Source organism: Larus michahellis, chromosome 3, assembly GCF_964199755.1.
Source record: "Larus michahellis chromosome 3, bLarMic1.1, whole genome shotgun sequence".
NCBI classification, from domain to species: Eukaryota; Metazoa; Chordata; class Aves; order Charadriiformes; family Laridae; genus Larus; species Larus michahellis.
The window spans coordinates 104,513,185-104,539,042 of NC_133898.1; the positions used below are offsets into that span (position 1 = coordinate 104,513,185).

Genomic DNA, 25,858 nt, shown 5'->3' on the forward strand with positions numbered 1-25,858 from the left:
TGGATTTAGCTCAGTGTAACTCCTGAGAGTTTCCACAAGGAAACGCTTTTCTGTCCACACAAACTTGGCTAATGTAACTTGTTTGTAGAATAACCAGAAACTTCATTTGAAACCACAGAATCCTGAGACAAAGAAACACATCGAGAGCTTTCACAGTGTGGGAGGAGGATGACACAATTTCTGATTGCCTGAAGCAAGACGGGAATGTAGCAGAAACCTCAAAATGACTAATTTGGACACAATTCATGCTTAGATTTCAGTCTGCATTTTCATTTAATTTCTCTTTCGCGTGGCCCCACTGGGCACAATATCTTTTTTTATGCTTTACGTAAGAGCTCTTTTTTCCTCTTCATACTCAGCATCTAGGAAATAATATCAAATATTATTGATCAATAATCAGCAAAAATTTCACCATTTTCATAATTTAATGGTAAGAGCATCTTGATGGGTGACTAAGCATCATAATGGCAAAACAATGATCTACTAGAGACTGTGCTCACGTCCACTTTTGTGCATAATTTCTTCTAACATGACCAGCCTGAGGGCTAACAAGACTTACCTTTTTCCATATGTTAAACAAAATAAATCATTAGTGAAGCCTGGGTGATCACTGGTGGATTTAAGTCATATGATAGTTAACTGTGATTGAGGCCGCTGCTTCATTACTCTATCTTTTCAGACTTCACTGTAGATTCTATTAAAGGCAAAGTTTATGCATATAGCATTATAATGGATATAGCATTATAATCTAAATTGATTCCTGGGAAGCAGATTTGTTAAAGAGAGCACCATCAAAACTTGCAAATGATTCATGTTTAAGGGGTCTGTCCTGGTTTCATCTGGGATAGAGTTCATTTTCCTTCTAGTAGCTGCTGTGTTTTGGATTTAGTATGAGAATAATGTTGATAACACATAATGTTTTAGTTGTTGCTAAGTAATGACATTAGTCAAGGACTTTTTCAGCTTCACATAGAAGCTGAGAGGGAGCATAGGCAGGACAAGCTGGCTGACAGAATATTCCATGCCACAGATGTCGTGCTAAGTATAAAAATGGGAGTTGGCTGGCGTGGGGGGAATCCACGATCACTGCTCGGGATGGGCTGGGCAACCGATCATCAGGTGGTGAGAGCAACTTGTGTTGTATCACTTTATTTTGTATATTCTTTTATTACAATTATTATAATTATTAATATTGTTATTATTATCCTCTTCTGTTACTGTTCTGTTAACTTGTCTTTGTCTCAATCCACGAGTTGTTTTTTTCCCTCCTTTTCTCCCTCTTCTCCCCACGCCCTACTGGGAGGGGGTGGGGAGAAGTGAGCGAGTGGCTACGTGGTCCTAGCTGCTGGCTGGGGTTAGACCACGCCAGGGTCATGACACATTGGCCTTGAATGGCAGGAAATTGTTCATGCTGTTAATAGAAATATTCTCTTAATATGAACAATGGCCCGGAGGTGCTACATATTGAAAAATAGTGATTCTGTTAGATTTAAGCCCTCTTAGAGCTGGCATTTGCTATTATGTTCTCTGTCCATGGTATGGTTAAAAGTTATTAATTTTTTTTCTTCTTGAACTTTTTTAGCTAAAGTAAGTATTGTCCGCTCTATGACAGCTCATACGCAGAATCCCTTAAACATCTGTCATCTAGAGGCTTTTCTTTTAAATAGGAAAAATATATACACAAAATACACATGTGCATGACTTTAGGTATATATATATACACACACACTGACAGCAATCAAACTGCATCATCACAAAATGAGATCTACATTGCTTCATTGCTGAGCTGCTCAGTTTTCCGAATGTGTGGTCAGAGTGAGCGTGGGAAACAAGGAATTGCTATCAAAGTTCTTCCTTTCAGATGTTTCCAACCAGTGCCTTTCTGGGATATGATTTAGAATGAAAAGTGTCTTTTGATCCTTTGCTGTGTTTGGGTAGGCAGACAACAGCAGGGTTGATTGTTTTTTAAATTTCTTTCATATTTGCACTTATCTGGAAGGTGATATCTCTTTCTGTCAAGTGTGGAGATGTTTGCCTGAACTTTGTCTCTGTGTATGAGCATGCAACAGAGACGCTTACTCCTTGTTCATTCACCAAAATCTGCTGCTGTTCAGCAATCCTCAAAAGTTGCTACAGGTTAAAGCACATCAGGGTTCTGTTTGAACCCAGATTTGTCTCCTGGCTGAATGAACTATGCAAACACAAGCTTGTACACAGGCATGGGTATAAGGTAAGCTGGAAAGATCTGTGGGAATACACAAGATGAGGTCTCTTAGTAATGTGCATCCTGACCACAAAATAGATCAACTGGTCATGGGTACCGCTGTGCCCACAGTACAAATAGCCCACGATGTCTTGGAAAAGCACATTTAACATCAAGAAGACAAGATGGCCTCAGATCCTGAAAATGGCAGTGGCAGGGGGGGTGAGGACGTCGAGTATAAGAGCAAGGAGCCTCTGGGACTGCTGGCATCCGTAACCCCTACCGTCTTCTAACGTAGGTCTGTGTTTGGGAGGACACATATATTAGTCACAGAGTAAAGCTGCATTCCCCTTCCTACCTGCCAGCCTCAGACCCCTGTCATCCAGGCCTCCAGTCTGATGAAAGCTGCCACTTCTATGTTATTTAATTAATGCTTTTCCTTATATGCATTCCTTCACAGGAGGACAGGGCCCATGTGGCACAGCTCTGAGGTTCCTCCGACACCTTCATGGATATATAGGGGGAGACATGAGACATGGGGAACATCACCTAGGTACAACCTGTGAATAAAGAACAACTAGGGAATGGCCCCAGAGGTTTTAAATACTGCTTTGCCTGTGCCAGGCTTGCCACACCTCTCTCTAGTATATGGGTTCATGAAATTTGTGTAAAGGCAGTGAAGAACACCAGCTCCTGGCTTTGGTAACACCTCTCCACATGTGAAAGTAAGTCGTGTGCTCACTGACTGATCATCCAATTTCCCAAGGGCACAGTGTTCCCACCAGCTTGTCTCCTGGACACAGCAGTCACCGAGGCCAGGTGTCACTAAAGTCATCCTCCCTCTTCCCTCTGTGTGGAAAAAGAAGTGCAGGAGGACAGCCAGGAATTTTTTCAAGGAGTCCATCTGGGCATTACTTTTGCTGCTGCAGAATTAGATCTATTCCTCTGTCAGAAGACCTCACAGCATGTGTTGTCCAAAGGACCGAGGGGGAGGGAGGCATTTGGGTAAGAACCAGCAATAGTTTTACATGAACAGTAAAAGGGCTCCTGCACCTGAGCTCTTGTATGGGTGGTGGTACCCGGTATGGATGGTGGTACCTGGTATGGGTGGTGGTACCTGGTACGGGTGGTGGTACCACGGATGCGGATGAAAGGGTCATGTGGTGATCACTGGAGGTTTGTGGGACAGCTTCACTTCAGAAGGTGCAAAACCACATGTGCAACAGGAGCTCTGAGGCACATGGCCAAATAGTATCTCATCTGTTGTAAGCTCCCCCTTCAAAACCAAGTCCTTTTGAAACGAGAGGTGCATCACCACCAAGTTACTTCAAATCACCGGTCTGCGCCTCTTGCATCAAAACAACTGGCTAATCCCAGATGCAGCCCGGGCTCGGGATGCTCTTCCAGACCGGGGAAAGCCTGTCCGTCCCCTTAGGGGGGCCGGGTGGGATGGCAGGGGCGCTCATTTTGGGGGGGCAGGAAGGGAGCAGCAAAGCGCCGGGCTCGCTTCTGCCCGGCCGTGGTCCGCGGGGCCGGGCGTGGGGCAGCCCCCGCCGCCGCGGGGAGGCGGGCGGGGGGCGGTGCTGTCGGCGGGGCGGGCTCCCGCGGGCGGTGCGGGGCCGGGAGCGGGGCCGGGGCCGGGGCCGCCGCCGCCGAGCTGGCGTGGGGGCAGCGCGGCGCCGCAGCGAGCAGAGCCCCGCGGCAGGTGGGGCAGCGCGGCTGGCGGAGGGAGGGCGAGCGGCCGCCGGCAGGTCAGCGGGGGCTCCCGGAGGGGAGCGGGGGGAGAGGCGAGCTCCGCTGGGGGGCTTCACCCCCGCGGGACTCCCCTCGCCCGGGGTGGGCGGCTAGAGGGGACACAGACAGGTGCAGCCGTCGGGGCGGCCGCGGACCCCCGGTCCCGCAGCCCCCGGGGCAGCCCGGGTGTGGGGGCGGCGGTCGCCCGACAGCCGCGGGTGTGAGATGGGGAAATTTGTGCCTCCTTGTTAATTGGGGCTCTGCAGCTGGTGTGGTTCTGCAGCGTGATGGCAGCGCGTGTGGGCAGGCTGTGCTGGCTTAAAGTCTGCGCTCGGTTTTATTGGCAGGGGGTGAAATCATTTATATCGCATTATGTCCTTCTGTGCCATACGCAAATCGGCTTTACTCTCGCACCGCGGGTGAAACGAGTTATTGACTCTTGTGTTCATGTTCTTTAACTTCTTTGATAGTTTGTGGCGTGAGAGTTGAGACGTTATGTTAGTAGAGTAGGAGGGTTCATAATAACTGCAATTATACTTGTTTCCGTACCTGGAAAGAAAAAGCTGCTCTGTGGGCCACCTCTGATTTCACTGTTGAGTTGTGTAATGCTTAGGCATACATGGTACTTACTGTGCTGAAAGGGTCTGGTCTCCTACTCGTGGATCTCACAGGCTGGAAAACCAGTCCACTGGTTGATTCTGAGAATCTTCCAGTTTTCAGGCACCTGAGAAAGCCTTGTGGGTTCGTTAGATTTACTTAGTAAACTTATTTGCTAAGTTCTTCCCAAACCTTATTGATTGTGGAAGTGCTAATTATATGTCCTTCAAATATTTATTCAAATACATAATACTGAGCTAAAGAATGGGCACAAAATACTTATTTGAAGAACTGTGAAAACCGTGCTAAGTATTTCCCTTAGGAAATTTAGTTTTCAGCATGAAGACACTGGTAGGGTACAGTATGTTAAAGATGTGAGCAAAATGTGATGTGTAAGTTCAGTGAAGTGGCAAAGTGGAGGTTCTGCAAAAGAAGGAATGAGGAATTCCAGCTGATCAGAGACTGGACAGCAGTCAGTAAGAAATGCACACGTTATTCTTATAGGTGTGTGTAGATATTTAAATAAAAAAAAATCAAGCCAAACATCATTCTGGGATGTGTAACAGGAGTGTTGCAGGTGTATGATGGCATCTCATGGTAGCTGTGACTTTGGGGTCTGTGTCTGGCCTCAGTACCGTATGGGATTTTGGACACCACAGTTCGAGCAGTTAGGCAGGAGATGAGTAGCAAAGGTGATCAGAGATCTAGAAAACATAACCTATGAGAAAATAGTGGAAGAACTGGAATTTTACAGTCTAGGGAAGCAAAGATTGATGAGAGATGTGATAACAATCTTGAAATGTGTTAATTGGTTGCTGCAGAGTGGCGGGAAATAGACTGTTCTCCGTATCCAGTGGAGGTGTAACAAGAACCAGCATGCTGAACTGCAGCAGAAGAGATTAGGTTAAATGGTACAGAACGTGCTGTCTAATTCTACAGGTAATTGAGCACTGGATTGTCTGGGTAGGGTGCGGAATCTTCTCCACTGGGGCTTTTTAAAATTAGATCTAACAAACATTTACCAGAGATGCTTAAGGTAAGGGTGACCATACCTTCTGTTTGGGAGAGATGCTCCACGATCTCTCCAGGTCCCTTACAGGTTCCAGGGGTGGCAGAGGTTACCAGGAGGCCAGCATGTGAACTTACATTCTTGGTGATGATCATCAAAGAGGCAACTTTGTAAGGTAAACAGGGCTCAGTAATCCATTTATGATATTTCTCTCGCATCCCTAACTTTTGTGCTAGATTTGGTGATTCTTCTTCCTTCTGCTCTAACTGCAGTTACAGTTGAAGTTTACGAGCAGTGGTGGATGATCCGCTGAAGAACATCACATCTTGGTTTGGCACCGTCACAAACAGTAAATTGGCCTATTGGTAAATGTTGGGAGATTTTAGCTCAAAGTACAGTTCTGTAAATTGTATCACATTGCTTCCTTCAGGTCCTCAGTAATACAGGTGTGTCTCAGTCAGCCCATCAGGCAAAACTTAACTACTTTGGTTTTATTTATCTCTATCTGTGCCCTGATCACTATATTTGAAATTATTTGCATTATAATTCAATGCTTAAACATGCTTGGAAAAGTGTAGTTTGTCCTACTGGATTAAGCAAGTGTTTTGCCCAGTCCAATTATTAGCCCAACTAATTACAGAAATAGCTTGCTGGAATGAGACTTGGTGTTTTTGTTCCTTTACCTCCATTATCTAGAGGTTTTGCCACTTTGCTCAAATTTTATTCTTTTATTGTGTTTTTCTTTGTGTTGTTGTTATCAATTTGCATATTATTTACTTTAAAAATTCTACCACATTCTTTGCTTCCAGCGACTGCTTGCAAAATTAGCTCCACAGTCCAATGAAGGATCACTTAAGTTTTTGGAACATCCCTGTTTTATAAGAGAGGGAACAGACAAGGCCTAACCTTTCTTTCTAGGTTATTTGTTATTACTTTGCGTCCCCGTGTTCTGCCCTTACTGCTTTAGCGAGGCACTGAATAAAGCTGATTCAATCTTTCCAGTGCCGCTTTATGAGACAGGTCTCTTAGTCTTAGTTTCTGCCTTTTTTCTCTTCTTGGAGCTGGCACGACCAGAGCTGAGCCCCACAATGCCGTGGAGGACACCCTGTTCATGCGGCATCTTCTGCTGCTTCCCCCTCAGCTGCTTCCCTCGCAGCCCATCGCACCCGCTGCCATCTGGAGTGCTTGAGGAGACCAAAATGTGCCTTACAAAATGCATACTCTTGCATTTAGTTCTTCTGATATCAGTTTGTTGCCCTGTATGCTGTTGGCGTTTCTCTGAATGATCTGAAAGGACGCGTTTTGTCAGGGCACAGCAGCGGGGCCTCCCCACGGAGGGTCTGTCAGGGCAGGGCCTGGCAGCCAGGGCCCATCCCACCTCCCCAGCCAGGAGCAGGGCGGCCGGGGGCACCGGGGCAGCCCCAGCCCGGGTCATTGGGCACCTCCCTGGGGACGGGGACAGGCCGAGGCTGGGCTGGGATGTCGGCCTCCAGGTGGGCCCATGGCCGGGCAGGGCTGGGCCGTGGGGAGCTGCAGAGCGGCCCTTGCTGTGGCATCGCTGGGGCAGGGGCTGACGGGCCCCGGGGGGTGACATGGCATCCCAGGCCTTAGGGAGGGACCAGTAAAGGCCTGTTAGTGTTGTGAGGGCCCTGACAAATTTGAAAGCTTCACTGATCCAAATTTTGTGTTGAAAACGTGTGAAATGTGTATCCATATCCATTAGCACAGTAGTGGGTACCTGAAGTATCCGAAGATGTGGGCTTCAGGGAGGGTGAGCCTACAGAGACTGGAAGGTGAACTTTGCCATCTGTCCCAGGGTGATGGTCACAAGGAGATTGCCAGAGAGTTTATCTCCCCCAGTTACGCAAACCAGCAAGGTTTCTAGAGATTTTTTTTTTTGCAATAGACATGTGTGGTTCAGCACCCTGTGCTTTTGCAGCACGTCCTTGGCTTGCCTGTGCTGGAGCGTGCAGGAGCATGGGGTTTGATGCCCCTGTGCATGCTCTGCCAGGAGAATCCAGCACACCTCCTTGAGCACCACCAGTGACCACCCGCAGATCCTTGCGTTGGAGCTGGCTCCATGAGCCAGGGTCTGCTTGTAAGTAAGCCAGCTCTACTAGTCTGGAGTAAAACACAGGGGTAAGCAGAAATTTAAGGAGGTTGCTACACCATGGCAATACGTATTGCCTTGTTAAATAAATAAAAAAAATAATAAAAAAATGAAAGGTTGGCATTTCTTCCCTGCTTTTGCCCATGAAGCCCTGCAAGGCTTCTGCGTTCCTTCATTTAGAACTGGACTGGCTGTGGAAAAAAGCAATATATGGTAGAAGAAAACTTAGACCTGTGGGGGGCACAGACAAAATGGCTTGAGAGGTTTTTTTTTTTCCTCTCTCTGGTTTCTATGGTACTGGGGTACTGTGAGGCTTGCAAAAGAAACTTTTCTAAGTTACCATTAATCTGCACAGACATTGTTTTAAAGCAGCGCTGATTGATTTAGCCTTCCAGGGTAGATGTCAGGCACACTATCCGTGATTAACAGCAGATAGAAACCAGGGAGATGAGCAGTGTTGATCATACTGAATAATATTATGAATGGAAATAAGAGTACAAAGTAAATACATGTCAACCTTTTGGAATTTTGTGTGATTTATATCATTTCAATGTTGGATTGAGTAATCGATCTTTTTATCAGTGTGTTTTATGCTGTAATAAAACAGGATTTAAATAGTGAGAAGTTAATAGCTGCTTTAAGTAAAACACACAGGCACTGGAATGAGATCCATTCTCTGTAACTAAGAACATGCAAAAATTGCAGGGAAGTTTGTTTGGACTTGATGTGGTGAAAAATAAAACTATCATTCATGCCAGTGAGAGATTTACATTTTTGCCTTGAATTCTCTGTCAGTTCAAAGTAACCCTGTTAAGAGTACTGCATTAGCACATAGGAAATCTAAATTTCTGCCTCGTATATTAGTACTTTAAGGCCTTTTCATAAAGGCGTGAGGCGTGAGACACTAAACTAATAACAAAGAGAGGCTGGAGGCTTCTTAGCAGTGTAGACAGAAATAAATACTGATGTGGCAAAATGAGTGGGTTCTGGAGATCGTGGCGGGGAGAAGACAAGGAGGGGCTGGGATCATTTGCAGCTCTTCTGGGGCAGGAGGCATTGAGAAGTGGCTGTAAGGGCCATCTGACTTTGGATGTGGGACGAGGGGCAGGGGCCTTCTGGAGACTGACACGAGGACAGAGGTATGAGGAGGGCTCAGGGCATTTTTAGGACAGGGAGAGTCTGGGGGAGCTTCAGCAAGATCTCTCTTATTCCTGCACACTTTTCATCCAGACCAGCTCTCCTCATTGTCTCCCTCCGCTGTCCCATGTTGTGGTTGCTTCTTATCACCTCTGCAGCCATCCATTTTTTCTCAAGCTAACAGTTTTCCTTTCCCTCTTCATTGGCCCCTGCCAACTCTTGTCCCCTCTCCCAGGCTTTGGGAAAAGGGCTGGAGTCTCAATGTCACTTGTTCTGGCTGTTGGGAAGGTGACAAAGGGAGGTATGAAAAGAGATAAGGGGACTGTGGGGAGATGAAAAGGGCACTTTAGTGACCTTGAAGAGCAAGGTTTGCTTCTCTTGCAGTCCTGCACGACGTGAGCGATGTATGGCAGAGGGGTATGGCAGGTCCCGACGCTGCCTCATATGCATTCATCTCTGTCCTTAGATGGTGGTAGAAGTACTATGTAAGTAGGAGGTGCTAATCAACAGTTTGGGGGTGTAGCTCTGCCATCCTCATCTTCTTTGGCATAGGTAAAATTTGCTAGTAGAAGTGGACTACTTCCTTACAAGTGTGTAGGTTTGTGTGTGGATGTAAAAGACCTTGAACAAAGAAGTGATAGTTGCTTTTTTGTATGTTTTAATTGGGAAGTTAAGATTAGCTGAGAGGGCTCTAAATGTGTCTGTCTGGACATGGCATACCCACTGTGGCTGTAGCACGCCACAGTGTAGCACACTGTATATTTGTTGGTGTGACAAAACTAGTAGGATTTTTTAAAAGATTTTATCTGCGGAACATGCTAGACAAGCTTCTTTATCCAAGCTGTCTTTGAAAGGGAGAAATTGAGCTGTTGGCATGAGCATCCCAACTTCTGTGGTTGGAGTCTACATTAACACTGATATTTAGTGAGCTCAGAACATTTTTTGTGTATTTTAAAGACCATCTACCCAAAGCTCTGCATTTTTTGTATTTAGTCCAAGTTATCAAATGTACAATATTGATTTGTATTATTCAAACTGTCAATTCCTTTCCTCTTTCTTTTGTGTAGATCTTCAGAGCTGTGGTGATGATAAAACGTGTTCTAACTTGCCTGGACTCGTTTACATCAACAGAAAGTGGAAAAAAAACCAAAACCCTGAGCTGTAGTCTGAGATTAAGCCAACAATTTTTAAAGCATGTATTTTCCAAAATAGTTTATAACGATCTGTACTTTCTTCATAAAGTAGAGTTAATGATTTCCAAAAGTTTTCTTTTCAGTCAGAAACTGTTGCAGCATATAAAAATGAGCCCAATTAAGGTGGCTGGAAGACACATAAGAGAAGAGTGCTGCAGTTGGTATAACAGCAGGAGTATGTCTAGGCTCAGCCTTTAACAGACACTTTGTTGTCAAGAGTAACTTGTGCTTCTTTTGGTCTCAGTAGGTAATTCCCATTCTCACCCCCTTATGAGTTCCCTAATTCCACAACAGCTTGCAGTATCTTATGTGGAGAGGTCAAGATAACATTACATAGTTGTATCAACAGTAAAATTTATTAAAATGCCAGATTATTGAGCTCAGTTTAAAATCTTGTGGTACAACCCTTGCTTCACTGAAGTGTGCAAAAGTATGAACTTTTGCCAAACTAGCAGGGGAGCTGCCAGGGAGGGACCACGTAGTCCCATGATGACCTTTCTGGACTGTCAGTGTAATGCATACATTTGAGGGAAGATGTATGAAGTGGTACTTTAATTCTTTTCCTGATGTCAGACACTTAAGACGTTCAAATTATAGGTGCAGTTAGAAAAGTACCTGTTGTCTTCAGTGTCCCCAAATGTAATATATTCTTTTTCTTAGTCTTTTAACTACCAGGATCTCCTGGGTGGCTCTGTTGGAGCCCTGTCCCAAACACAGTCCATTAGACAGAGGCCTAACCAAGGCTGTTTAAATAAATGTCTCTTCCTTTATTGCAGCTCTTTGACCAGATTGGCATGTACCTGCTTACTTGTACTTGGGATCTGACCCTGCTTTCCTACTATTTCCCCTTTCTTCATTGGAAGTAGATAAGATAGAATAATATTCCCAGTTAAATAAAAAGGCAGAGGAGAAAATAATCACTGTAAGCATAGCTGTAGTGTCTTATGTGGTGAAGAAGAGGCAGGCACATCTGTACAGTGATTTAAAGGGCGGGGGAATTATGCAGAATATGACTTGAAGATGGAAGAAGTGGGAATGGAGCATTGCTGGACTGTTAGGGTGGTGAATTCAGTCCTTTCTCAGCTGTGGGAAATGTTACAAAACAAAAAAGCACTCTGTGGGAAGTGGCTCTCTGAGATTAGATTTTATGCCCAAATCAAAAACCCAGGGGAAAATGATATCCTTTTAATCGGAGGATTGGTTGCTTATGGGAGGCGGACACAGGAGTCTCTAGCTCTTAAAATCTTGTCCTTGATAGCAGAGGACTGAAAGATAAAGGAGATCATTGCTGGCAGAATATAAGTTGAACTGAATGTCACTGCCTTGGTAAGGAACTCAGTGGCCTCCTTTCCCAAGTGGAATAGTATCTGTGTAGTTATCACATTTTGCTTAAAAGGTTTCCATTAGGAGGGAGCAGAACTGGGTTGGTGAAAAGTAAGAGAACTTTTGAGATATACCATGAGATTCACCATCCACTCATGAGATACAACAACGTGGAAAAGTACAGCCAAGAACATGGGAGCTATGTAAAGAGTGGAGCCCTTTACTTCATAGCAGCTTAAAGGAAACTAGGTGGAAATGCAAAATTAAAAGGTGTTAATATGTCGAGGGGAATTTTCAGAGAAAAAAACCCCTAGTTATCTTACTGAAAGGAAACCGAAACTCTCATCTACTGAAAAGAAGTCCCCTTTGTCCTTCAGAAACTCTGTTACTTGCAGAGAAAGAGAGGATCAAATGGCAACCCTAAGCAAACCAATCAAATAAATTAAATGGCTTTTTGAATAGCTCTGGCTGGAATTTGAGAGAAAAAGAAGAACAGAGACATAACGGCAGTTGAGAGACCTGGAGGATGTTCTTCCTATCCCTGAAAAGTAAAATTGAGGATCCTTCAGGTCCTATGTAGAGTTGCACAAATTGTGGGAAGTCACTCACGATAAAATGTATCTAAATGCTGGCGATATATTAAACTGTAAAAAATATACCCTTGCAGTATAATAGGAGGTAAAGTGATAAAGGAGTTTTTTTCTTTTTTACTACCATGGAAAAGAATGAGGGGTGGGGAAGGGGAAAAAGATGTGCTGAATAGCAATACGAGTGATTTTATTTTTTTTTTTGAGGTCCTAGACAATGGAGTTTTAAGTTTGTTATTCCCTGATGAATTTGCAATGAGGAGAAAGGAATGTAATTGTATGCCCCTGTGATTAAGTCCATTTGCTGTGCAAAGAGGCCCACATGGTCATGGTGTGCTCATGACTCAGCTGAAACGAACATTGGCAACTTTTGCCAAAAAGGGGAGGGAAGCCAGGATGCAGAGATTTCATTAAGGATCTCAAAAGAGAGGACAGCTGCACCTAATTTTCAGAAGCACATAGTTGTCTTCGAGGAAGCCAAGCAGTACCAAGAAAAAAGCTTAATTTTTATTTCCTAAAGAGTAAAGGCATTCCACTTATTTTATCTCTTATTTTCTTTTCTGATCTGGATTTAAGTAAGGTGTCTGCCCTCAGAAGAGGTGTTTCTAGCAAAGGAGAATTTCTTCTTTGTGTATGCGTAAGTATACCTGCTTATGCTAAGTATTCACTATGGGTTCATGGTTTGATGCTACCTGACAGTAGCAAGAAAAAGCCGTCCTGGAGCTGTCCAATACGGAGCTTTCCCTTGGCATGACTTTCGGTGCTTTGCAGAAGACCTCATTCTCTCTGCTCCTCAACGCTTGACCGCATGCAGTTTTTGGATTTGTTTCCTGGTTCACTCTATCTCATTTTTAAATAGGGCTGGACTAATACATGTCTTCTGCTCCTGCAGAATTACTTACAGGATGCCTTTGGAAAGTGGGGCAACTGCAGGCAATGAAATCTTGCTCAGAAATCAAAGCGTTATGAAAATTCTGTTATATGGTGATTTCATCCTGAAAACTCAGCTACACTGACACCAAAATAGAACTCAAGTGTGGATGATTGACACCTGAAGTAAATATATAATCACTTTAAATCATTAACTTATTTTCTTGTTTGAATAAATGAGAGGCAGGCTTTCTCTCCTGAAAATGTATAGGCCAAGATCTAGAGAATATTTTGATAACATGGAAAATATCAATAATTATTATGATAGTTATTATGAAATAAACCTATTATCTTTGGTGACATAGACATTTTGCCGCCTTTTTCCTGAAGTGGTTATTTTCTACTCTCGTTTGCTTATACATTTTCACTGGTTGATATCTTGAATCTGTTTTTGTTGTCATAGAAGCATGTGTTATAATATGACTGACAAGGAATTGACTTCCTGTGTTTATGTATGTGCTTTTTTCACTTTTTATACTATCTGAGAACCAATAACCCTGTGTCTAGGTACAGAGTTCATCTTTAACAGGTTCATTCCAAAACGTACCTGACAGCATTTGATATTAAAGTTCTAAAGTATAAAGCAATGCTTATGGATTACATAGTTGCTAGTTATTATGGCTATATTATAGCTAAATTCTGTTACTTACAAATTGATTGTGAATTCTGATGAGTTATACAGCCCATATAAGAACAGAGAATATAATCACACAACTTGGAATAAGTCTTAGAAGCAAGAAAAGCCATTTTAGACAAGCAGTGGATCAATTTTTTTATAGTTTAAGTAAGAGAACAGTATATGATGTTATACACACCGTCTTTGGATGTTGATACTATACCCCAGAGATTCTTCCAATGAGACTTTTTTTTTAAGGAGATGACATTTTTATACGAAGTCATTCTGAAGTGGTAAATAAACATGAAATCAATTAGCTTGTTGTGTGGAGTATCTAGAATTCACAGGCTACTTATATAACTATTGTGGTCTTAAAGTATGTGCAAACACCACCATTGTTGCACTGGCAAATATAACTTCTATAAAATGTGCCTGAACATATTAAATCAATATTCTCGGAGTATTCAATATTTCAGTAGTTTCATATTTTGTAAATATAGTGTCAAAATTGGGGGAAAAGCATTTCAAAGAATACTTCTTGAATTGTTGGGGTTTTTTTACATGAAAAGCAACGTTAAGTGGCAGTTAGAGCATGGCATATCATTCTGTAACTGGAAACAAAATAGCCATTATTTAAAGTTTCAAGTTATACAATATAATGTGCATGCTTATTTATTTTGATGACTTTCTGACTTGTTTCGTTTGGAGGCCCAGTTCTACAGACAATGCTGTATGCTGTGTTTATTTAGGCTGGAATGCAACAAAAATTACAGTCCAGGTGCAGATTTTATGTTCCATTGAGTTCGCTATTAATTTATTTTGGGCTTTTATTTTGAGTGGAAACAGCAGTCCACCTAGTAATTTTTCAGTTGAAGGAGTGACACTGTGTCTGTACAATGATTGGTTTTGTCTAAACCCACAGGTGCTAGTTTTACAACTTGCAGGTAAATGCTATATTTATTTACATTTTTATTTTATAGGTTACATATTTTTATACTGCAGCATATAATGTAGATTATAATATACTTTACTATATAAAACTACATTGAGCTTTATTGAAAAGGAATTTCTCCCTCTCCCCCTTTGTATTAAATTCTGTAAAAAATTTTCTATATACTTTGGTGCAGGTCAGGTAATATTACTATTGGCTTGTGCTAATGAATGAACCATTAATGAATGGACTATCAAAATCTGTATAGAACTCAAACCAGTGAAGTGCTTTGGGTGAGTGGTTACAAATATCTAAAAACTGATCTTACTTGTGGGCAGACAGTGAGAAGCATAGCACCTTCTCTATAGGTGAAGTGACATGAGTGATATTTGACAAGTCACAGTAAAGAAACTTGATTTTCAGGTTTCCATGGGACGCATGGGAACACAGAAAAACTGGAAGAATGAGCCTGAGGAGGAGAGACGATTGAAATCAGGATTTCTGGGAATGCAGCTTCAGCAAACAGTGCCTAAGTTAAATTTTGCATCTCTGCTTTGAAGCACAGAATCTACTGCAGAGCATCTGCATTCTGCATTACTAGTACATTCTGGCTTACTTAGAAAGTGCTGCCCTCAGGTACAGAAATGAGTCTTGATTATATCATTCCTCAAAGGCCTAAGGACTTTGGTGTGTAACTTCTACTTTGGATGCCTAGGTCTGACATTTAAATACCATAGAGTCTTGCTTCTACTCAACCCCAGGGGTAACTGAAGTCATTATGCCTGTGTTTCTGTCAATAAAAATTCCTACACACCTACATGACTGATGCTAGGCATATCTAGAACTGTGTGGCGCAGTAGGTACCTAGCACCTGTCTCATCTGTGGATCCTGATCCAGCAGGAACTTTTAAGACACGTTTTTGCAACGAGCTCCATGAAAAGCAGTATTTTTTACTCTTTATGTCATGTGGTTAGAGCGTTAGTCAGGAAAGAAGACCAAGGTTTAGTTCCTTCCTCAATCTGAAGCAGTTTGAACCATTTGTCTTACATTTCTGGTAGATGTTTAAATGGTGAGCTTCCGGATAGAGGTGGAATGGGAGAGGAGAAGTATGAGGTATGGTGTAACTATGGGGGGTATTGTGTGTTTCAGACTCTTTTTTTGCCGGCACTGCAGAGAGCTGTCAATATAGGTATCACGTTTTCAGTTTCTAAAGTGATCCCTGCGGCATAACTGATGTCTACCAACACTAGAGATCTCTGATTTGTTTTGGGTGTTAGGCCTCCAAAAGCAAGCCACATCTCAGGAAGCATCTGTTGTTTACACTGGACCAAAGTGAGGTGTGTATGTGTCAACGGTGATAGAGATTATACTTCTTAGATGAAGAGGAAATCTACGTGAAAAGTCTGATTTATTTGATCAAGGATAATGGCAAACATTGTGTGTGTGTGGTGCAGTATTAGAAACAAAGCTGCAAAATTAAAAGCACAAAAAAGCAGTTCATACTGCCTTTTATAGCACACTCAATAGCTTCTTCAGGATTTTCCTATTCATGATATCTCCGAGCAGAACTGAAGAAGTGTCTCTCTGACACTCAGTGGTGCTCTGTAGCACCGACGGACAGGACTTGCCCAGCAAGGCAATGCCTGACTCCAGGCTACTCTTCACCACTAGGAGGTTGCCGTCTGGTACAGAGGTTTCAACACCTATTAGTTGTGCCATGTTCTTACCTCTTACATTAGTAGAGGACTGAAATATAGAAATAAAGCTTTAAGGCATTTTTGAATCTGTCTTTATAAATTCATGTTAATTAAGTCTACTAAAACTTTGTCTATGAAGCAAACTTCATAAACAGGGAACATCATATAAAAGGGAATATGTTCAGAAGCTCTTCATCTGGATCCATTTTTATCTCTTTGTGTATTTTGTCTAACACAAATTATTCATTGCTACATGTTGGGTAAGTTGGGTATAGACCTTTTTTAAAATTTATTTATCTTGTTCCATGTTTGTTTAATGGTTATTCATGCTGCTGGCTTACTATATGTTTTTACAGTTTATGAATCCCACAATTTAAAAGCTAATAGATATTTTCTAACAACACTATAGAAATGAAGATGAATCTTGTGCATCATGGAGAGCAAATATAAACAAAATGATTTTATGTTGGTGCTCTGCAGCATAAATGCAGGCACTGAACTCTGATGAATCTGGAGGTTTTAGGTTGTACCATGACAGGCACTTGCAGCACCTCATTTTGTAAGTAACTACTTCACGCCAAGTATTTAAAAATTAACTGGAGCAAAAAATGTAAAAACCTGCTATTACTACCTCCAGCATCTTTAGTGTTCTGGTGATAAATGGTCAAACTCTTAGGAATGCTTGCAGAAGGTTAAGGATTGGATATAATTAAAAAGGATCACTCCCACAAGGGAGGCAGTGGAACACCATGCACGGTCTGAAGTATCTGTGCTAATGACTTTAAAACATGGCTTTTCATTTACTGTAAGAAATACAAATTGGAACTGACATTTAAGAGATGAATTTATCTCTGCAAGCCCTCTTTACATGAAGTCACTAAGACTGCGTGCATGGTGCTTTTGTCCAGCTGTATAATCCTTAGCTCCAAGTGCCAGAATAAACCCTGGAAACACTCTAAGTGTTTGCCCTGAAACACAGTAAGTGATGCTCAAGATTTTGTGTTCTTGGGAACACAGAAGATATTTGAATTCTCTCTTGTATATCAATTCAGCTTTTTAAAACAAGCAAACAAACAAACAAACAACGCCCAAATCTACCCATTTTTCTAAAAGCACGAGTTTGACATTTAAAAAAAAAAAGCCCATCTCAACTTGAATAACTGGAATATGTCTAAAAATGCATCTGGCATCTTTAGAAATGTCAAATTTCTGGCATGTATTATTACATATTGTATTCCTTTCACTGTTTTTGAAAGCCATGTATAAAAATTTATGATGATATAAAGTCTGCTTTTTTAGTTTGTGGGATTTCTCTGAAAGGTAAGCTATACACCTGTTTATGCAAGAAAGCATGACCTGTACTTTGTTCAGGCCTGTCTGATACCATCAATATACAGTGCAAGCAACTTGTCACAGGTCCTAGCAAGTGTGCAATGTTGTTTTATTCTTTCTTTTGCAACCTACGTTGGTGACAGTAGGTCCATTTCTTAATGGACTCTATGGAAAATAAGTTACACATGTTTTGTGTGTTTTGAGATATGGGAACTACTTTGGAAAAATTCATCTGTGCTTTTGAAAGAAAAAGTGTTGCCTAAACTGCTCTGACCTCTAATGGCAATTTAATTCGCCTGTTGCTAATTTCAGTCAAGTTGGCTGATTCAGAAATGTGAAACTCCTGAACTATTAAGAAATTATAGGCCCCTTAATGTCAAAAAGAAACAAAGGGCAGAACTGTTTGCTCTGTTCTCTTGAACAGAAAAGTTGCAAGTGGAATGGCATGAAGGAGGCAGAATGGGAAAGGCTTCAGCTATTTACTATATGGGCTACAATATTGTAAAAGATATAACATGTCAGAGTAGTCTGAGATAGCGTGCTCTTTATGCTAAATACTATTTAATTATTGCTCAAAAGAGGGGAAAAAAGTGCCTTATTTCTTCTGATTCCCTGGTGGAAACCTAAGAGGTGTGTGGGTAATGAGTGCTTATGACTGTTTGGGATCACTGCTGAGTATAGTGGCAAATCTCATTCCCGGGGCCCAGATGACTCTCTGACCCATATGTTGAAGATTTCTTCATAGGCACAGAGTGGGAGGAAAGAATTTTCCTTCTTCTCATGTGCTGCAGCCTGGCAAGATGGAACAGGATGCTGCCCTCCACCCCCACTCCATCCTTTCAGTGCCAGCTTGCAGGGAATTGTCTGCAACGGCTGAGGAATAATTTTCTGCAGTTTTTGGACATTGAGATTTCTGAGAATTTCCAAGTGCATAACAAACTTGCATGGCCTTGACTGTTGTAATTGTTGTAAAAACAAATGCCCCTCAAACTTGAGGGTAGTTCTCACGGTATTTTGGAGATTTGGAGTTGTAGTCTTATTGTACTATTAAATCCTGACTAAGATTAAACGAGTGGCCAATAGCACAGATTGTCTGGAGTGAGAGAAAAGAAAAAATGAAGATATTGGAGGTAAATAGTTATAGCAGTATTAGAGGGTTCAGGGACTTTTTCGTAAGGAGAGATGAGATGGTATGTATGGTTTTGCCAGTTTAGTAGTGGGAGAATCGCTCCCCAGCATCACCGAGGGTATGGCTCATCATAAACCAAGAATGTGACAGCTAGGCAGTTATGATGCAGGTACAGAGCTATGTATCCAACTACAAAGTGTCACATGCGAAAATTCGTGCACACAAAGACATGTAGGGAACATTTTTAACATGTTAATACAAACACTGTCCCCTAAACAACAAAAGAGAAGAGCTGGAGTTACTCATGGAAAGGGGAAAGCCACCGCTGCTTGTTAAAGAATCACAGGCAATGAAAGGCCGCTTTGAAAGCTGAAAGCTGAAGAGCTGGTGGATGTCTGCTATAAAGGCTCCTATTGCCTCTGGCCACATGATGAATTCCTTCTTAAGCACCTCTGAGGTGCCATAATAATAAAAAAGAAATACACAACTGTTTTATCATTGCTGACTTGAAACTGGAAGATGTTTGGTAGACAACTCACGTGCATGTGGAGATGGATGCATATGGATGCATATTCTGAGCATGTGATGGGGCAGATAGGGAGCAGCTGCTGAGTGTACTCTGAATGCCCAGAGTGTGGGGTGTACTCTGAATACCCAGACTTTGTCTCCTGGTTAGTCAGCTGTCTGCTGGTCATGTTGCCAAGAGGGGAGGTCAAGATATGAGGGGTGACAGTAGCCACCCTTGAAGCCCCACTCTGGCCTCTGGGGCAGCAGAAGGGCAGGGCTGTCTGGGCCTGCTTTCCTCACCCTGTCCCACCTCTTCTGTCTGCTCTTCATCACACTCTCCTTTTACCTTCACAGGCCTTGTTCTGCAACAGAACAGAAAAGCAAAGGGCTTGGAGAAGGGCGATGTGCCTGAGGGACCATGCACCTCGAGGGCGAGTGCCCTGGAAATCGTACTCTGAAGAGGGAGAAGGAGGGGTACTGGAAAGGAATTGCAGAGATACCGAAACATGGAGGTTGGAAGGGACCTCCTGGGATCATCTGGCCCAGCCTCTGCTCAAAGCAGACCCAGTTAGCATAGGCTGGCTAGGGTCTTGTTCAGTCCAGGTTTGAATAACCACAAAGATGGACATTTTGCCACGCCTTCTAGTGTCTGGCCATCTTCCTGGTAGAAAATGTTTCCCTTACATTGAGATGGCATTTGCTCTGTTCCCATGTGTGCCCATTTCCCCTCGTCCTTCCACTGTACGGCTGTGGGGAGAGTCTGCCTCCATCTCCTCTACACCGTCCCTCCAGGTAGTTGCAGACTGTGCTGAGATCTCCCTGCGGCTTTCTCTGCATTTAGGTAGGGAGGTTGGGGATGGGGGAGAGAGGAAGAGAGACCGATTTTATTCCTGTCTCCTACTTATATCCCCACAGCCCCAGAACAATATTGACCAGGACTGCATGCAGCTTCCCCATCCTCGCTCCCCACGACCCAGGAGTCCTAGAGTCTTCCCAGACATTTGACCTTCCTCTCAGTTCTCTCTCAGTGACTCGTAGCAATGCTGCATGCCTCCCCTCCCACCCCCCAGGAGCTAAATTGCTTCAGCAAAGGCCATTTTTTCCATTCTTTAAATAATTAGAAACAGGTTCATTGGCAGACACTGAGGGGATATCTACAAACAGCAATGCTTCTGAGATCATCCTGAATAATCATTGTCACCAGTTTATTCTTTGTAGGTTACTTCAGAGATGTTGGGTTTTTTTGGTGTCACTATTCAGTAGATAATGACCTCAATATGCGCTGTTGCTCCAGGGCTGGGACAAAATAGACCAGTAAGTTTGGATGTGTGAAGTACAAGGCTTTTGAATAAAAGCAGGGAATCAATCTAGGATCTTACCAGCACGCTAAAATATCGCGCTCTGTTCTATGTCCACACCTCAAAAACATTGTGTCAAAAATAGAGTTCAAAGGAAAGTAACAAAAAGGAGAAGGGATTTGGCAGACAAGTATAGCAACATGAATCTTAGGAGAGTCAAGTTGTTTAGTACATGCAGGACAAGACAGGGAGTGGTGGCTTGGGCTGTGTAATACATATAGATGGAAAGAAGTCCGGGGGACCTTTCAGTTTTGCTGAGAAAGTTGTAGGCAGAACTAGTGGCTGGAAATTCAGACAAATTAATCTTTGAAATAAGGTGCAGCTTCTTAAAAGTGGAGCTGATTAAGCAGTGGAAAAGATTAAGGGCGGACAGGAGGGATGCACTCAAGTCATGAAAACAAGATTAGATATTTTTCTTAAAAATGCAGTTTAATCCAGTTTCTTGTAAACAATCTATAGCTTATGCATACAGGGGTCAAACTAGATGGCAAAAATATCCTGGATGATCCTTTATCTTCTCAAGATCACATATAATGGCTTTGGCAAAGCAGATGACCTTTCACTTAACTTATGGATGTTGAAACGGCATTTCTTTTCTAAATGTGTGTGCTTTCATGTACAACTTAAAAGAGCTCCTTGCTTAGACACCCATCCAGGGAATTGGGAAATACTGGTGTTTTTCCTTTGTCGGAAAGCAATTTACAACATCCAGAGTGAGGTTTGTATGGTATCTGCTGGCTTACTTCATATTTTTTCTTAATGCTATTTACCTGTGTGAAACAAAGCTGAAAGCAGAGGAATACACAGGAATTTTCTGGAGAGGGAATACCCAGAGATATGGGTTGCGTAGTGCTGGGCGGCCCTGGCCTTCTCCCTGTCCTGAACCTTTGCAAAACCTTCTTGGTGTGATTTGTCCATTTATTAATTACTCAACTCTACAGCTACTGTGTCCTTAGTTGCTTGGTGGACTGAAGGAAAAACATACAGTAGGGACCAGGAAGGAGTTTTATACTTTATGTTTGTAGTAAAAATAATTGTCGTCTTGTAACAGGCTGGAAGAGTCATCCCATTGCAAAGAAAGTGAGTTTGAATACTTGCTGGAGTATCTTTAGTCTTCTTGCAGGTGAAAAGCAGCTAAGCATGTAAATTTTGCATGGTTTTAATTTTTGTGTGGGAGCATACCGTATCTGGAACTGCGGATGTTTCTCAAAGTACCAAATTTTGGATACACTTGAAACAGCAAATGTTTATCTTTTGCCCTTTGAGCATGAACGTGCTAAATTTCTGTTTTCTTGTCTCAAAAAACTGTTTAAAATATTAAGGGTCGGATTTAGCTCCACTGAAGACAACTGCAGTTTTCCAAAGTTTTCAGCAGTTGAGGTCCTAAATTCCTCTAGAATTTCTGCTATTTCCATTCCTTTAGCAATCACAGCCTCCTTTGAATGACTTGTCAATATTTTCAGTAAAAAGAAAACTAAGTAAAAAAAAACCCCAAACTATCATTTAAAAAACATAGAATTGGAAAACCTAAATTTCTTTTTTGTCTGTTTACCTCATATGACTCTTCTTGGTTTGATGGCAGCGAGTTTATATATCGTTGTCAAAATGCTAACATAATAGTCAAATATTTTAAAGGCCAGTCTACTTCATAATACCTTTATATGTAGTTTAAAGGCTGTTGTACTAAGTTAAATGGAATAAACATCCGTTCATTCTTTAGCACAAAACAACAAAATCAAGTTTTGAAGCTTGAACAGAGACTTTAACCAGCTTTTCCCATGGCTACAGTTTGCTATTTAAAAAAGAAAAAAAGATTAATCTGTTTTGCCTTTTATCAAATGTTTCTGTAAAAAAGAGAAAAAGAGGGAGGACAGCTGAAGGACTGGAAAGGACTAAGCTTTCAACTAAAGTTTTGAAACCCTCAGCTAAGGCAGGGATCTGTGTTATTCTTACACCTTCCACCATTTGACGGTACTTAACACTGAGAATAGCGTTAAGTGTAATTTGTGGAAAAAGACAATGAGTAACACTAATGGGCTTGATTTGTTGAGGTTGATGCTGGAATCCAAACCTGTCTGAGGCATGAACAAGACAAACGGGTTGAAGAGAAAGATAGGAAGCAGAAAATAGAACTTCTCTTTCTGATGCTGGCCCTTACTTGCGGGAGTCAAACAGAGCCCATAGACTTACTCTTTCCTTCATATAGCAAACTTATTTTAAATCACCTGTTGTGTATTTCTTACTGCTTCTCTCTTGTTTTCACAGCAAATGTTGCAGTCATCACATCGCAAATTACAGCTAAGCTTTCCCTACCCTCCCTTTTTGAAAAGTGGAGAACAAAAATAAAAAGATGGAAAGAAAATAAATGTTAGGGGAAAAGAAAGAAGTAAGTGAGGAACCACTGGCAGAAACATCTATCTGTTGTATCAACACTTAGCTGAATTTGATAGTGCTGACAGTGTTTCTGAATCCTCTACTGGCTTGCTTTTCTGAGGACTTTGAGGCCACACCAGTAATGGATGAGCAATTCTGTGTATCTCTTGTCAACGAGGCATGATCCTAATTTAGTCTTTAAATTGCATTAGAAGTTTTTACTTGGTTTGGTTCCATTTTTATATTGCCGTTATGCCTTTCTGTCAGCATTCGTTGTTAGAGATTGTTGTACCTTTCTCTCAGACTTGAGCCAATTTCTATAGTAGTTTCATTGCTAAATTATATACAATTATATGCAATTATATATAATTATTCTATATAATTATTAGATATAATTTAATTATTGCATTATGTGCCCAAATTACTATTTTCCCTCTGCTTACCAACAGTTGTCACTGGCCCAATTGAACTCTACATTCCTTAGCTCAGACAAAATGGTCTCCCAAACTGTTGCTCCAGGTAGTCATTTGTATTAAATTGTTTTCTGTTTCCCTGTTTGGTAATATAGACGCATATACGCATGCACACTCGAAATTCGAACTTTTGGATTTCCTGTAGGAGTAGGTTGAAACTTTTCTTACACAGAATGCTATTATCCTATGCTAGGTTAATTTCAACTATACAATTTGAGTGTCAGATTTTATCCTATTGATTAGCTGTTTTGTTTTCCTTGGGTCTGTCCAAGGAGGGAAAATTCTGTGGAATCTCAAGTTGCTTGATAAAGAGAGAAATAACAGCATGGGCTTTTCGCAGACGGGATGAAATCATGGTTTCCAGGGAGACCTCAAATTCATTTGTTGCAGCCAGCACGCTGAGCTGCCAGCTGTGGTTGCTTACATAAGTTGCCCATCCTATATTGTTTTCCAATCAGTCGTGTATCAGTCCAGCAGCTCAAATGCTGTGGTAAGCCTGCTTTTTCTTTAACCCGTAATAACTAATTGCCGGCACCTGGCACGGCATCCTCTTAGAGTGGGAATAAATCCAACAAAGTGCAAAGTGCCAGAATAAATTGGATTTAAAAATACAAGTCTTCTGTGACTGCAGATGTTGGAGCAGGAATACAAACTTTCTCTGCTGTAGACTGGAGGAGTCTGTGGGTTTGCTGTACTGTACTGAATCATATGAAAAATAAACAATCAGCCCATCCCTCTTAAGAGGATTCTTTGCTTTCAGAAATATGTACCTTCTTGCTTGGGTTGAAATATGTACCAACTGCTTACGTTGTGATGTACAGCATTGAAGTTGGTGTGAAGTCTTTATACAGTTGGCATAAAGCCTTTCTTTTTGAAATATGCTGAAAATACCATAATTTCTTTAATCCTCTCTGTGCCTTTATGTAATCTGCAGAACACTTTATGCAATCTAGATATCAAAGTTATAATACGGAGTGTAGTACTGATTCCTGTGAGTTTATTTTTGTGTATTTGAATACCTCTAATAGTGAAAATTGTAATCATGTTCCAGAATAGTTTCATTTAAACTACCAGCCCATTGGGGTTTTTTCCTTACCTATCCCTAAAATGTCTTTTGGAGTGAAGATTGAAGTGGTTTGTCTTTGGGCAATGCTCTTTTGACTGTTAAATCAATCATTTTTAATGCGGGATTTAAATTGCAGCTGCGGCACAAATTAATGAAATATCAAACATAAACTTGAAATAGTTTTTAGTGCCTTTACTGAGCTTTGGGGGAGAAATCCAAAATAACGTTTGAGCAGTGGGAACAGACCATGCTAGTGCATACCTGAGGGACCACAGATATATATGCAGAGACAGGTGAGGCTGATTTCTGAAAATGCAGACAAGATGTGATGCTACTGTTTCTCTGAGGTCTCCAATATTCGTTCACTTTCTGCAGGCACTTGGACATTCACCTTCAGCTAACCCAGGTCGTTTCATTGTTGACACTGCACAGGTCCCATTGCTGCAGCTGTGAACTTGACATACTCATTTACTCAGCTGCAAGAGGTCTTTGCCTGCATCCCTCCCCAATTCTTCCATGTGTTTCTCCAGCTCTGTCTGGAAATTTCTGTTCTTTGTCTGTCAGGTAGGCTTTTCAGACTTTTAGAGGGAGGGGAAACAAAGCTGTGCCTCTTACTCCTGTAAAAAGGACAGCAAAGGTGGTGGGAATGGGAGGGAGGGCCCAAATGAAAGCCCCATTAGCCTTTTCTTTTTAAGGGAGTCCAGGCAATGCTTTCTGCTTGATTTCAGGGTTAGGAAATAAAATATCTCAAACTGTGTACGCTAACTATGTACTTCTCTAGCCAGGTATTCTTATATAGACTAAGTATTACTTAGCCAGAACGGAACCGTTTTACAACTGCTTTTCATTGTTGTTGCACTAGTACTAACTATTAAAAAAATAATCAAGAAAACTCACAATATGTGTAACTTAAAGACATAATTTTCTTTCTTGACCCCTCTTAATAAAAACTCATCTGAACTACTCTGTAATCATATATTCAGTGTTGTAGAACACTCTCGGTATGAGTGTAACTATACTTGTGATTATGCCAAAAAAGTTGATTCCAACATAGAAATAGAAAGAAATGCATGAGATTTTATCTGTTGATATACCATCTTGCATTTATGTGCATATAAGTGTGTGCAAACCAAGCCTAAATTAATGATGTCTTCACAGCCTCACCCTTCCCAGGAAATGCTGTTACTCTTTTAAATGTTTGCACGTATAATAACCCCATCAGTTGTGCCCACCAAGAAAAATAAATGAAGAGGAAGAATACGTGGAAAACATGAATGCAGAACAGGACTGAAATCCAAGTGGAAATAAATACAGATTCAGATGTATTACTTATTAAAAGTAACTGACTTGGAGTAACCTCATAGACTTTTTGAATACTTAGGACTTGCTGTATAAGGTAGAGTTAGGAATAAATAGTTAAATGTAAATGGCCCTTAAGATTTTATTTGTAAAATCCATTAATTTTGAAAACAGAGGGAACAAATATAAAAAGAAGGTGGTGAAATATTGCATTACTTTTCCACATTATTTAATTTTCAGGGTTACTTTTCTC

The 25,858-nt window shown here is 41.6% G+C and overlaps 1 protein-coding gene across 1 annotated transcript in view; it reads left to right on the forward strand.

Moving 5' to 3' along the window:
- Positions 1-3,842: 3,842 nt before the first annotated feature.
- Positions 3,843-25,858, forward strand: part of COL21A1 (collagen type XXI alpha 1 chain) — a 118,271-nt gene continuing 96,255 nt past the window's right edge. The window contains exon 1 of the mRNA XM_074581581.1: positions 3,843-3,954. The gene's annotated coding sequence lies outside the window, so the exon portion shown is untranslated. The remainder of the gene's footprint in view (positions 3,955-25,858) is intronic.